This window comes from Eupeodes corollae, chromosome 3 (genome assembly GCF_945859685.1).
Source record: "Eupeodes corollae chromosome 3, idEupCoro1.1, whole genome shotgun sequence".
NCBI lineage: Eukaryota > Metazoa > Arthropoda > Insecta > Diptera > Syrphidae > Eupeodes > Eupeodes corollae.
In genome coordinates this window covers 91201686-91214192 of record NC_079149.1, presented here as the reverse complement: position 1 = coordinate 91214192, position 12507 = coordinate 91201686, and the positions used below count along the sequence as shown (strand labels likewise).

The 12507-nt window shown below is 35.1% G+C and overlaps 1 protein-coding gene and 1 long non-coding RNA gene across 4 annotated transcripts in view; both read left to right on the top strand.

Annotated features, from left to right (window-relative positions):
* LOC129952548 (mucin-5AC) overlaps window positions 1-12507 on the top strand; it is a 304021-nt gene that overhangs the window by 187657 nt on the left and 103857 nt on the right. The gene's annotated exons all lie outside the window — the stretch shown is intronic.
* On the top strand, window positions 10865-11418 carry LOC129952549 (uncharacterized). Its single transcript, XR_008782330.1, has 3 exons — window positions 10865-11111; window positions 11182-11262; window positions 11328-11418. It is a non-coding gene; the product is annotated as an uncharacterized LOC129952549 (long non-coding RNA).

Sequence of the window (12507 nt, the reverse complement as noted above, 5' to 3'; positions counted from 1 at the left end):
GATATGATTCATATTTTTTAAAGTTATAATAATTGGGTACATTCGCCTTTAGGAATACATAAAGAGATTCTTTTTTTAACCACACTAAGCGAATGTGGAATGCCTTACCAAAATATATCATATCGATAATTCGGATGTTTTAATTCATAAAAGTTTGGTTTTACTTATTATGAAGTTAACTTATCTCAATACTAAAATTTTATCGTCACCTAATATATTACTCTGTAACCATGCAAAGCCATTTAAAAATATTCCCTACAAATACTTACTTAAACAAAACGCCTTTACTGAAAACGTGCTAACCATTATGTAACTAAACTGATGTTGTTGTCCAGAATTTGCCCCCATCATACAAGTCTAAGCTAAAGGTCTCCCAATTCACAACATTAAACGATTATGCATTTTTTGTGAGAAACACTATTAACAGCTCTGTTCAACAATAGCGCCATCTATGTATAAATACAGCACAGAAAGAGGAGCCCACAACGACTCTGTTGTCCTAATACAATTCAATTTTGTTTCATTTCGTACAAAAACATGGTAGCACAGTACTTAACCCACCATGAAAATACGTTGGTTTGAAATGTAAAGAAAAAAGAGGTCTTTACACTCGACTTAGTTTTTAAGCTTGGCTAAGATCGAACACACGAATATAAACCTTTATAAAAGACTCCAATGCAAATTCGCATATTGTTCTGCTTTTGACGGGACAATACTTAAAACGCATTTGCCGCCTTTTGCTGGGCGACACAGCGTGTTTTTTTTTATTTAACATTTTAACGTCACATAAAGTTTGTAAAAAAACGGCTAACTAACTTGTAATCGCTTGACTTAAACGTTTAATTTATGATTTCGCTAAAATGGTGCTCATGTTTTTGGTGGTGATGGCGATGGCTATGGCAGTGCAGTCTACTTTACTCCACATGGTTGTGTTCAAAGTTTTTGTACCGTTAAATGCTTTGTCTAAATAATTGTCTTCAAAAAAACACAATCGTGTGTTTTTGAATTGCGTCTTGAGACGAGTCGCGGTGTAAAATTGTAACACATGTGGACGTATATTTAGACGCGAATTTGACCGCACTATATATCCATAAAATTGCACTGATTTTAGATACGAAAATGTAAGAGGCTCGAAGACTTTTTGGATTTAAAGTTGTTATTTGTCTCTTTGGTTTTGGTGTGAAAGAGTTTTGCGTGCTATAGTTAAGGCGTTACGGTCGTGGCGGCTTCTTTTCATCAGGCTTTCATCGATTTAATCGAAGTCAATATACATACAACATCGTAGTGTTTAACTGTTTAAGCGGCTTGTGTGAATTCTGTTTTTATTGGATCATTTGAAGTCAAATAAGGCTTTCAATTAAGTAATTCACTTTTATGAGGCTGGCATTATAACAAGAACTGATGAAGGAGCTCAATAAAGGCTAGAGGTGAAGTGGTCAATGCATACATAATGCCTAATATGAGTTGTTTGCAAATGTAAATACCCAGATTATTGAACGAAGTTTTAATGATTTAACTTATATAAGCGTCGACATGAGTCTAAGGAAGTCAACTAATTTCGAAAAGAAGCTGAATCAAAGTGGAAGCTGTGTAGATTTTGTGATTTTTGCCACATAACATTTATAGTCCAATAATTTGTCAAAATATTTGTAATTATTGTTTTTAATACTTCAAAAGCGTTTCGCATCAAGTTCTCTTGTCGAAAATACGAACTCTTACTATTGGTGAATCTCTGTTTTTTTGGATTAAGATATGACCATTCTGACCGTTTAATAAAAGTTTTCTGTAACATTTATTTTGGTCATTATGGTGGTTATGATTTCTATCGCTTCTTATGTCTTATCCCCAAAAAATAACCCACTGGCTATACACTTCGCTAATCAGACCGAATCTCATTAATGGAGCTGTCGTATGGTGGACCACACTGGACAAAATGGTAAATCTAAATAAGCTTATCAAAGTCCAGCGGTCAGCAGTAATGTGCATCACAGAGGCACTTCGCTCAATACCAACCGCAGCACTGGAAGTGCTTTTAAACCTAAACCCTTTTGACATCTTCTCCAAAATGGTGGCAGCCAACTCATGTGTAAGGCTTAGAGCCACCTCGTAATAGACCAGTAACAATACTGGACATACTACTATTCTTGACAGTTTTAGATCTATCCCAGATCGCTTAGACTATACCACCCCAAAAATGGTATTCGGTAAAAGCTTCCATGTGTCCATCCCTTCAAGATCCTCCTGGGAAGAAGAGAGACCCCTGGAAGACGATGCGGTACACTTCTATACAGACGGTTCAAAGACCAATCACGGAGTTGGAAGTGGTATCTCTTCGGAACAACTGAATCTCAGTCTATCCTATAGACTTCCCAATCAATGTAGTGCATTCCAGGCAGAAGTAATGGCGATTAAAGAAGCACTATCCTGGCTCAAAGTAAACGGTATATCTTGCAAGGTTATACGAATCTTATCGGACAGCCAAGCCGCTCTTAAATCTCTCGCGTCTGTCTCCACAAACTCTCAAACAGTCCACGATTGTCGATCATCTCTGAATGAGATGACGGAACAGTTTAACATTCACCTCATTTGGGTGCCGGGCCACAGAGACATTCAGGGAAATTGCAAAGCCGATGAGCTCGCCAAAAACGGAACACTTCTGCCTTATGTTAGACAAAAACATAACATAGGAATACCACTTGCTACATGCAAATATCTTCTCAAGTAATATGCTTTAGAAACAACAAATGCTAGATGGTCACAAAGTACCACCTGCCTGGCAACCAAGCAAAGATAGCATAGACTTAAAACGGTCAATAGGCTTGATATCCCTGAGCAGACAACGTATAAGCACTTCAATTGGAGTAATAACTGCCTAATAGGAAGGCATGCTCTGAGGCCAGGGGTCTACACAAATGACTTTTGTAGAAGCTGCATGGACGAGGAGGAAGAGGAAACAGTCCAACACCTTCTATGTACATGTCCAGCACTCTCCATTAGAAGGAATAACTTTCTCGGTAATCCCTTCTTCGATAATACCAGTGAACTGGCAACGATTGACACAAAACGTCTCTCTAACTTTATTAAAAGTACGAAATGGTTTGTTTAAGTTCATTACTCTCCCATGAGTAACCTCATTAGTGGTATCACAATGGACCCTTGAGGTCTACGTGCTTCAATGACATCTGGACAGCCACTCCAACCTAACCTATGTCTTATCACCTAACGACATACTAACCCAAATGATAAAATGGGATAACACCCAAAAAGAGAAACGTCTTAACAAAAATATCACTAAGAAAACGTCATAAAGCTCAAATAAATTATCGTCCCATAGCGAAACTTTTGGATATTCCTAAATTGCTTACATGCCTTGTCTTTCTTTTAATTGGTTCTTCAGCAATGTGTGAAAACTGACATTTATTTGTTAACAAAAATATAGAATTACTAATTTATAACAATGCTCTACTCTTTATTTGGATGCATTCGAAAAATGCTCTCAACTCTATTGCATCTTTACAAACTTCAACAAGGCAATGGAATTAACGACCGTTTCGTTATGTGGATTTCTCCACTTAAAGAAAAAATATTAAAGCACTATGTTCAGGAGTTACCCTTTATGTGAATTTAAAATCAATTCTGATGTACCTCAATGAAGGCACCTGGGTCCAGTGCTGTTTATTTTATTAAATTCAAATAGGAAGCTATTGTAATCAGTTCGATTTTAGAGTTTTGATATTTCTCGACGTTTTAAGGTCCCCAGTGTCTAAATACAAGATTTTTAGCGAGATATATTTGTGTGCAGGTGTACGTACGTTCGGGAAGCTTTTTTCTTCGTCCATGCCTCAGAAACTAGTGTCACATCACCCAAACGAACTGTTAATACCGAATCGCCCAATTTAGAAATGTTCTAACACCCAAAAGATTAAGGGTGGACACTATAACTTAAAGAGTGGTTGGGGCTTTAAGACTTGAATAGACTGGACTTATTTCGCTTTCTGAAAATGAAATGTAAATTTTTTGTGCTTTTGATCTGACATTTTTTTGTTTTATTGATTGTGTTTGGGCCACAAAATTTAAAACACAAAATGTCGTAGTGGGCAAAAGAAATATACATTTTGTCAAAATGCCCAAATATTAAAACACAGAACATCTTTTTGGCTATTTTTCAATTGGTATTTTGGCTTTATTATTTAAATATGACATTGATTTTGGGCTTTGCGGCATTTTCTTCTGAAAGAGTTTTTGGCCGATACAGCCATTAAAAATATATATATTGGGCAATAAGATCTTACGCTTCTTTTCATTTGCAATGTCATAAAACCCAAATAAACTTTAAGGCCCATAGGTTCGGTGATATTTCCCAAATCGTACAACAACAAGATTTAACAAAGTTCTTTTGAAATTTCTAATTTGGGCGTTATGGCTTTGGGCGAAAAGACCTAACGCCCAATTTCGAACGTACTGTCAAGTGTTGAGATTCTTTTTTTAGCTGCACATCAAAGTTTCGAATGTAATCTGTCCAACTCGATTTTTCCCTCTCATTTTGATATTAAAAATTTTAAGGCCAATGTAGACAGTATCTTCTAGTAAATCTTTCCATATTAAACTTTAAATATATTAAGGGTAGTCTTAACACCTATGCGGTTAATATTATTTTCGGAAGAATTTAACACTAAAGGACAGACCCCATATCAAGAAAATAAATACGATCTTTCGATAAAATGATTTTTAGCAACCCTTTTCTATCAAATTATTGTTTTAAAGCCAATGTGGCTATCGTAGAAATAGGCCGAGTGGGATCTCATGGTTTATCTCACCGAACACTGAAACAATCGTTGCAAAGGTATTTGATAGAAATTGGCATACAACTCTTCTATAGAGTGATGAACGTTTTTTTTTTCTGAGCAAGAAATTACCTTTCGAACCGCTTAATTCAAGCAGTATAATAATAAGGGTTCAAATCCTCTATGATGGTGTACCCCAGGGCTCCGTTTTGTGTCCGATACTCTTCCTTATTTTTAAAGATGATCTTTTGTCTTAAACTTCTAACCCACTTAATTGTTTCACTGGTTGCAGAAGCCTCAGCTTTTTCTTTTCTTTTTTAGATTCCCACACTTGTCCTTCGGATGTAGAATGCAGCGTATGATAAGCTCATTAAATTCTGATCTTGACAGTATTGTCCTATGGCAAATCAAAAATCATGTTAAATTTAACTATTAGAAAACTCAATGCTGTCTGCTGTCACAAAAGTGTGCGAGTAATGTTGTCAGAGATGGAAGGGACCTACAGTTTATATACGGCTAATTTGAGAAAGCACTTTTTCATGACAAGAATTACTCTTGGAGAATCTGTCAATTCTTCGCAAGGATTGAACCCAAGACCCTTTGCATGACAGTCCAACGTACTAACTATCACGCTACGGGTACTACATATTTGAGTTGGTGCCCCAATAACGTACTTGAGTATTTTGGGTTAAATTGAAAATAGGGTTTTAAAAATGGAAAGACATTTTCTACTCTTGAACACCGCCTTTAGGTGTCATGTCTATCATTGTTTTATCGCTATTTTCATAAACAAAATAACCAGGTGCATTCCTTCTCTCAAACAATTTAACCCCAATACCCGAACATCTTTAAATTCTCATCATCTTCACCCTTGAGCCAAATTTTGAAGGCAGTGTTAAGTACAGGGATTCTTCCCTTAGACACAATGCTCGAATGTGGAATGTCTTAGCAGGAATCTTTTTAATCCTGAAATCCCTTCCTAATGGCTCAAACTGTGTGTAATCATTACAAGGGTTTTCATAATCCCTTACGCACGCATTATATACTTTTAAAAAATCAATATAGTCTACTTATAAATTTTGTATTTTTGAGTTAAAATAGGCCTCACAGATGACGTTTGAAAATTCGAGACATTATTAAGCCACTTATTAAGAACACAAGACAAGATTAAATATGTTTGCTATAGTAAGAACGCTTGAACCTCTCAAATTAACTACATTTTATTACTTTATTTTGGCTTCGTCAAGATTTTTTATACCTTGCCTAATTTTCTGACGGCTAGAACCGTCTAACTTCAACTTTATAGCCAAAAATTCTCCAAAGTGGGTTTATAAAGTCATTTTCATAAAACTCAAAATGATCCATTTTACCTTCTATATTTCTCATGTACTTTTACGAAATCTGATTATTAAAAGCTTTGAGTTACGTATTCCATAATAGAGTTTAATTATTGAACTTTCTTCCACATATAAGTGCTTTCCATTATCTTTTATTATTCTAAATATATTCAACTTCCAAACGTTTTTTTCTATCTTTTTGTTTTTATAACCAAAAGATTAAAAAAATACATAAAATAAACAAAATTCGCAATCAATTCAATTAAACAATTAAATAATAATTTTTAAACTTCGATTAAAATTACCTTACTGACACATTGGTTTCATTAACTTTTGCCCACATCCCATAAACTTATACTTGCTTCTAAAGCTATCCAAGTTTAGAGAGTATTAGTATACCTGCAAGTAGCTCAGAGTGAAAATCCTACACTCTGGTCGTGGTCGGTCTGGGTCTGGTGCGGTCATATGCCCACCATTTACGGTCTTGTGTATGTCCAAATTCAAAAAACCAGCCACAGTAAACGTTACCCTAGTTCTGCAAAGGTAGTTAATCCACCACCACCACAAATCCGAATCCGCGAAAAAGTAAACATTTGCGATATGCAGATGGTAATAAAAATAAAACTGACAGAAGGCCGCACTTAAATAAAAACACTTTGCAATTGGAGCAATGGGATTTGATTACATGACTTTGTTGTTTTTCTATTCAAGGAGGCAAAGCTGGAGTTAGTTTTTATTTCTTGTATCGAATTTAATCGAAAAGACTTAAATTTAATAAATGACCACACGAATACCAGAAATAAAGTGTTATGATGCCCATATTATGTGAATGTGGTCGTCAAAATTAAGTGCTTGCATGTTCAAAAAATTAAATCGACTCCACAAAAATATTTCGTTATTAATTTTATCATTTGATTAGTTCAAAATAGCAGAATTGTGATAAGCAGAATTCGAGTAAAAGCTTAAGTACCGCCTTAAAACCAGCTGCACTTAACAAAATGATTACACAACTTTATTATTCGATATTTAATGCCTCAACAAAAATATTGTAAGTTAAGTTTTTAGTTAAATAAACATGGCTAAGAATTTCTTACTTTCTATTAAAAGCAAACTGTTTTCTATTTCAATAATTGATCCTCCAAATAGCAATTCCTTAAAATTAAAAGAAATCCATCAGTTTCTATCACATTTTGTTTTAAATTTGTTTACGGATAAACATACATTTTAAAAAGTTCTTTAAAAACAGAAATCAAACGAACTTTATCGATTGTTAAAAAATCCTCAATAACGTCGGAATACACGCTGTAAGTTTTGAATTGATACTGCAACAGATTCTAAGGAAGTACATAGGGAAGCACAGATTTTATGACACCATGTCTGAACTTCGATAAACCTTTAAGTACTATCTTCCCGGATAGGAATGAATGGGTGAACAATATTCAACACATGAGTGAGTCGACTATGTCCAAAACACTGATGGCTTGAAAAGGGATTATGGATGATAGAGTAGGTGCAGGTTTCTTTTCCAAAGCAGTCAATCTTGCCAAATTCTTCAGGCCTGCCGATCAAAGCATTGCCTTTCAAGACGGGGTATTGCAAGGCGCAATAAAATCAAGATAAGAGACCAATTAAAGATAAACTCTTGCCACGGCGGGGAAATAATGGCCCAAATTCAACAAAACTAGATCCCGTTCGATGCATCAACTGTACGATTGCTTGGGAGCATAATAACAGGTGACAAACTGTTGGGTTATCATAAAAAAAATGCGGCTTACTACCGATGATATTATGTGCAAGTTCTTGATTGATAAGAAAAAGCAAGAAGACACTTCTTATGCCACTTTCCAGCACTTTGACACATTTGAAACAATCTCTTAGGCAGACTCTTTTTCGAAAGTTTGCAGGTCCTTTCCATCTCTGACAACATTACTCGCACACAGGAATGGTTGAGAGTTGTAAGTCACTAGGCCCTAATTTATTTATTTTTAACCTCAATGCCGCTTTCCATAAGTGGTACTGTCATCCAGGAAATTAATCAAATTTCAGTACTCGGTATGTGTATCATAGATCATCTCTTATGGAATGGTCATTGATTCGACATTGCCCAAAATGCTGCTACTTGCTTTAGATTTCAACGACGAAGGTGCAAAAAATTGTTCACCTCTTCTGGTTTGGTTGTAATTTATAAAACCTTCATTCTTTAGGAAAAGTTTGAATTAAGAATCCAAAAAAGAGCTTTGAGATGTGCGATAAAACTAAAAAACCGAACCCTTTACATCGCTCTAACACTGCCGCAATATTTCATACGTGTACGTTTCGTTGTTGTTACGATATTTTTGCAAACAATGATCTGTCTAATTAACCAGTTGCATCTCTCAAAGAATTCAACCATAAAATTCGAACTTACAGGAATGCTCTCCAGTTTAGTCTTGAGCGCAACTTTAGACGTATAGAGATTCTGTTTTTTAACCGCACATCGAGAATATGGGATCCTTTATCCAACTCTTCTTTTCGCTCTCTTTTTTGAAATTCAAAACTTTTAAACTAAGTCCATCGTAACTCTGTCAGTAATCCTTCCCTGTTTTCTTAAAACTTAAACTGTGTCTAAGCATTGAATAGGTTAAGGGAAATAATAACCCTCTATATATTAATAGTTTATTTATAAAATAAAAATAGCTCAACACGAAAGTATCATTGATTTTTCTGAAGATGATGCAGTCGATAGACAATTTTTAGTGGTAATTTTTTTGTAGTCGATAGTGCAGTCTATTTATAGTAAAATTTGTACTGAACGGATTCACCGAACCGATCTTAGACATTATTCCTATTTCCATGAAGATTTGGATAATTTTGATGGATTTGATGGACCCAATTAACAAGGGTCCGTTTGAGCAACTTAAGAGCCTAAGGGTAGGTAAAAGTGGCTATCAGTGAAAGAGTAGGTAGGACACACCCCTTACGAAACGTGAAGGGCTGATTATATTAATATGATTGAGATCATTTAGATCGTTATAGAAGAAAGCAGGGTATGTTCAGAGGTGGCAAAGAGCTATTTTTCATCCATACAGCTCCTGCAAAAGAGAGAATACACCTAGCCGCGTGACGTCCTTTCTTATTATATAATATAAACTTGATCTGCTTATAGATAGCAAAAAACCTTAAGCGCTTTAAATCTAGTGTAGGGAAGATGTGTTGTCATGACCTGACACTGACATGTGGTGGTGTTATTCCACCTGACATTTTCCTTCTTCTAGCATCTTAGGCTCGTTTCACACTACACGGTTTTGACCGCACGGCAAAAAACCGGACGGCGATTTTATTAGAGGCGAGAAGAAAAGTATATACGCTTTCATATTATACAGTCACTGCAAAATGCCGGCACAGCACTGGGTTGCATGCAACCGTCTCCCAGTAGGAAATTTGCTCACCAATGAAAATTTTGTGTGAAATCGCCAAGGAAATCAGCTACTCGAATCATTGAGGAATAGCATGCAATGAAATCCTTACTGAAAGGCATTGCGTTTTTCCTATGATTATACAATCCACCCTATCTTTTTCCTTGTAAAATATTTCATTCCCGATATGAAGCACGAGATGGGTGTTTTGTTTTTGTTTATATTTGCCTTTTTCTTCTCTACCTGCCACTGAATAATACGGAGATTGGCTTTAGTTTTAGAATTTCAATGCTCGGGTTTTTAACATATAATAAAAAATTGCATATCTCGTTCGGCAGCCTGGTTTGCTTCGAGAAACAAAGTTATTTCCAACAACAACGACCGACGGTGATGGCGACGGATGGTTGAAGGATTGCAATCAGCGTTACCACTTTACTTCAATTGAAGTAGATCTACTTCTTTTTTTTCAAATAAATTTAAAATCTACTTCCTAATTCGCACCATCATCAAAATATTGAAATCTACTTCATTTTCAATATCTTGTTTTTTACCTACTTCAATTTTAATAAAAATAGACTGAATCTACTCTTTTTTTCTCTCACTCTTGTACGTAGTCTTAAAACTTTCTAGAGAATTAAAAATCGCTTGAGTATTTGCATTTGCAGTGAATATGTATATTATTTTTTTCTGTTTGTTAATGTTTTAAGTTGGACCCTAGTCTTATTTTGGATTTGATTGTTTGTTTTCAATATGAAAAGATATTTTCACTTTTTTCCTAAAACCTACTTCCACTTTTTTTTGAGAAGTGGTAACGCTGATTGCAATGTTCGGATTTTTACATATCATATACCCTGGTTACAAGAGGAGATCGAGGAATCGAATCGAATCGAATTGAGATCTCGATCCAGGTATATGGTGGCACTGAATCGAGGAATCGAATTCAAATGGAATCGAAATGACATTTGGGTTGTATTTGTGTGCGTACTGCTACGTGAATAATTTTCAAATTTTAAAACAATGCTCTCAACACAAAGACGAGCGCCAAATTAAATTCAGCTTATAACCAAAAATACTTCATTTAAATGGAGTATTTTTGCTTAGAACAAACAAGATAGAAAAAACTTATCGCACGCACACAAGCAAGACCTCACACACCATTAACTCGATTCCCCGATTCAGGTTTACAAACAAATTTTCGATTCGATTCACCTCTTTCAGTGGGATCGGATCGAGTAATCCTATTTCGATCCGATCCAGGTCTATACGGCGCTAAATCCTGATTCAATTCGGATTCAATTCTCCTTGTAAACGCGGTAATAAAAACTTCGATTCACGATCCTCAGCCTGGTTTGCTTAGAAACAAAGTTATTTCCAACAACAACGCACAGTGTTCGGGGTAAGTGATTTTTTTTGAAAGCATTGTTGTTTTTTCGAGAAACAATTTTCCAGTTGAATTCCATTGTTCATAGTGTCAACAAGTGAGTAAAGCTTAAAATTATTAAAAAGAGTTTAGAAAATAAAATATAAGTGTAAAAAAGTGAATATTTTGGTAAATTGGTAGAATTTGTGTTCAAATGGACAAGGAAAATATTCAGGTAATTTTATTTAAATTACAAATCCCTTTCTACAATTATTTAGTCCTATTTTATTGCTCTTTTTCTAAAGGCTTCCGGATCTAAACAGTCGGCAATGGACTCCATTGAATTTTCACCCACAAAGCAGGCAAGGCGGATTTTTAAGAAAACGGTAATTATAACTACTATTATTTTATTAAATGAAATTTCTATATATCTGCTTTACATTTTGTATAGAATCAACAAGATATGATAGACGAAATGAGAGCGGACATTAAACATTTGTGTGTCACCACGGAGCAGCTAAAAAATGGGATTTGCACATTGGCATCATTTTTTTCAATAAAATCATAAAAATTTACATGACTGTTTTTTTTTTTAATATTTGTATCCAAAGATTTAGGTTTAGTAAAAAATAATTCGATAATAAAAACATGATTGACTTCATTTATGCACATTCACTACATTTTTCACCAGGTCAATTTGCATTAGTGAATGAGTTACATTGGCTTCCCTAAGGAAACCACTGGTCAATATTCATTTATGAAAAAGGCGTTCAATTTTGCAAAGTGAATTCCTTGGTGAACATTCATCACATTTTTCACCAATGTAAAGTACACAAGTATATCAGCAACTCCACTAACCCAGTGATTTCCCCGGTGTGAGTTCACGGTATTTTTCATCAACTACAATTCACTTTGGAATACACCAAATGCACTTGCTTGGTGATTTCCTCACTGAACAGTCACCATGAAATTCACAACTTGGTGAACGCCAATCCAATCCTCATGTTAATTTCACTGATGTTTTCACCATGTTTTCATGGGGTGTAGCTTCCATTCACCAAGGAATAAGTTGGTGATTCACCGATGAATTTTTTGAAATTTCCTACTGGGCTACTACCTTTACAGAGATAAGCTTAGTGGCGTACGTGATGAAATGCATGTTTACAAATCATACGATTTTATTCGTGCGGCAGAGTTCGATCAGCTACTTTAAGAAACGATTACTTGTGTATACTTAGCACAGGAACCCTGCATATATCGTATTTTACCTTAAGGCTAAAACCGTATAACGTGTAATTACCTATTGAACCGTGTAGTGTAAACGAGCCTTACATTAGCAATAGATTATATGAAGCACTTGGTATGCCAGCATTGGCCAAACGTGTAACTTAAAAGCCTTAAGACCGTTTAATTTTGTTTGTGGAAATATTTTTTGTTCTTTCTGTGTGACGCAAATGATTTAGATTTTCCAACTCACTAATTTGTCCCAACAGCTCAAATTTTGTCCCAAATTTCATTATTGTCACCCAAGAAGGTCTTCATTTTTCCGAACTACATATGCCTGAAAAATGCTCACCAGTTTTTGTACTGAATTGTATTAATTTTTATAAGTTGCTGGAGTATATTTTTAA